Source organism: Tribolium madens, unplaced genomic scaffold (assembly GCF_015345945.1).
Source record: "Tribolium madens isolate multiple individuals breed KSU strain unplaced genomic scaffold, Tmad_KSU_1.1 Scaffold_2;HRSCAF=44;Tcas5.2_LGX, whole genome shotgun sequence".
NCBI classification, from domain to species: Eukaryota; Metazoa; Arthropoda; class Insecta; order Coleoptera; family Tenebrionidae; genus Tribolium; species Tribolium madens.
In genome coordinates, this window is record NW_025400995.1 from 3,733,779 (window position 1) to 3,736,426 (window position 2,648).

Consider the following 2,648-nt stretch of genomic DNA (forward strand, 5'->3'; position numbering starts at 1 on the left):
ACGGGAGGGCGCTGGGGGCAACCCGACCTCTAAGGAGGATCTCGTCTTACGTTCGCGGCTCCTCCCACCGCCACCTACCGCCCACCTCCACTCTCAAAATCGCAGATTCGTAACCACTCTTTACCTCTCCTACCTTTTATTTATCATTTATTTGCAATCGCTATGTTATTATATGTTTAAAAAAATTAATTTTACAAAATAACACATAAATTAAAATTAATTATCTGCTATAATTATTCATTATTAACATAAATAAATGTATTTAAAAAAAAACAATAATTACAAACGTGCCATTATTTAGGCCAAACAACATGTTGAGGTACAATAAGAAACAATCCACGTGATGATAATTCACATCATAACAAATGCTGTTAACGTTGTGAAATATTTATATACAATAGAGAGAGCACAATATACGTGACAATGTTTGTTGAATGGTAGTAATAATATTAATAATGCGACGTGTTGAGTCGTTTGTTTTAGTAATAAACACAACACGAAACTTACTAATGTGACGCTCAGTTGTTGGCGTCTCGCACGCCTTTCCCAACAAGGTTATACTTAACTGATGTTTAGATCTATTTAACACTTGTAAACCAATAATTTTCTACCATTTCCCATTTCCGGCTTTTCAAATAAGCAACGGAACGAATTTAGTGTATTGTCATTTAATTAACCCGGCACCTCCACCAAATTTACGTATTTTACACAGAAAATCGGTATTATTGAGTTTATCATTTGTTACTTTCTGTTAAAAAAATGCAATTAAATTGTTTTTTAATACATAGTTTGAGCTTTAACTGTTATTGAGTTATAGGTGTTCCAACAAAATAAAACAAAAATTTTTGGTTTAGGTTTATTGTTTTTTTTTTCTCTCAATATTGGAAACTATATTAATTTAAACTAAATTAATATTTTATAATTATTAAATATTTTTGGTAATTGTTACGAACGAGACATTTATGTCTCAGAAATATTTGAAGTAAGAAAACTTTGTTCAAGTGAGAGCACTAAACATAAAAAAAAATAATATCTAAAATACTCTGTACGACTAATTTAAAAAAAAAATTTTTTGTTAAGTCAAAGTGTAACAACGGTATCCTAAGAATTTTCTTCAAGATAGCTCATTTATTTTTAAAAAATTGTGTAAATTTTGTCGAAAATCATAATCAGCTTCTGGTTAAAATTTTCTATTGTTACAGTATCGTTTTTTATTTTTATTTTGTATTATTATGACATGAAATTTAAAAAAAATTTAAAAATCAGACATTTATGTTTGCATGTATTAGAAAGACTCAAACTAAAGTTTATTTCTTAAATTACTTTTGGGATACTTATTACGTCTTATCAATGAAACAAAATAATAATAAAAAATGTTTTGTCATGATATGTATATATATATTTTCCACCGGGTCATTTAAAAAGATCGTAGGATTATGTACTAGGATTGTTACTTTTATTAATTAAATTAGGCAATTTTAAGTTGTATATTAGAAACGCGAAAACATAGATGTAAAATTTTAGGAAATAAACTAAACGAAATGGTAAAAGTCACTAAAAAAATGCAAAAAAAACTTTAGTTAAATATTGAGTTTTTTTGGTTAAATATTTTTTGAAATTAAAAAAATTGAAAAAAATAATTTTTCTGTGGTCGCGTAACAATAAAGAAAATGAGTAACTTTAGGATCAAATGTTTAAAATGATTGAACACAGGTCCATTTGTGGTATTTTTAAACATTCATATTTTGAAAACATGCAGTGAAAAAAGTTGTATCTGTTCTTTTTATTAACGCATTAATGTTTGCTGTCACCATAAAAGAGTGTTTTTTTTTTAATTACTGTGTATACATTTGCAGACATTAACAGACATTCTACTTTTACTAAAAATTATTATTTATTAAAATTATCAAAGTTGAAAAAAAATTAATAAAGTTAATAAAATCAAGTTGCATAGTGTCAAATAAGACAATGCCATTATTGTAATGTTAAAAAGCAGCAAATGAAAGAAAATATTGCTAATACATGGAAATGACAATAATAATTACCTATCAGAAAATCTTCTAATTTAATGTTATTAATTTATGTTATTGTTGTTTACTTATTTCTTTTATTTACTTTTAATAAGGTTATTGTTAAGGTCAGGTTTTTTTATTGCCATCATGCATCTAGATTTTATTAATTTTTTAACTATTAAAACAACTAGAATTTTATAGACAGTTTAAAAATCGAGGTCGTAGTTTAAATTCGAACGACCGGAGGGAGCGAGAATTTAATAAGCTGAGATTTTTAAACTATAAAACTCGTGTTGTTTTCAAGATTTTGTGCAACACTAATATTGAATCAGAAATTTTACTAAGAAATTATTATTATAAAAAATAATGGACAAAAAAATATGGATCAGCGTATTTTATAGACTCGTAACATATGTTGCTATTGACGACGTACTTTATAAATGAAGCGTATTTTGGCGACAAAATAAGAGGTAAGCTTAAATGCATCATAGAAACAGTAAGGTATTAGTGTTGCAAAAATTTTTTTTTCAATTTTTATTATTTTTTTAAACAATAATTTTTAGTAAAAGTAGAACACATTGCATATATTCTTACCAACAAAACTAATATCTTCCAAATTATAAAAAAAATGTGTTT

The 2,648-nt window shown here is 26.1% G+C and overlaps 1 protein-coding gene across 1 annotated transcript in view; it reads left to right on the top strand.

Annotated features, from left to right (window-relative positions):
* The window catches only part of LOC123006539 (forkhead box protein P1-like), a 47,886-nt gene that overhangs the window by 218 nt on the left and 45,020 nt on the right, over positions 1-2,648 (top strand). The window lies entirely within an intron of this gene.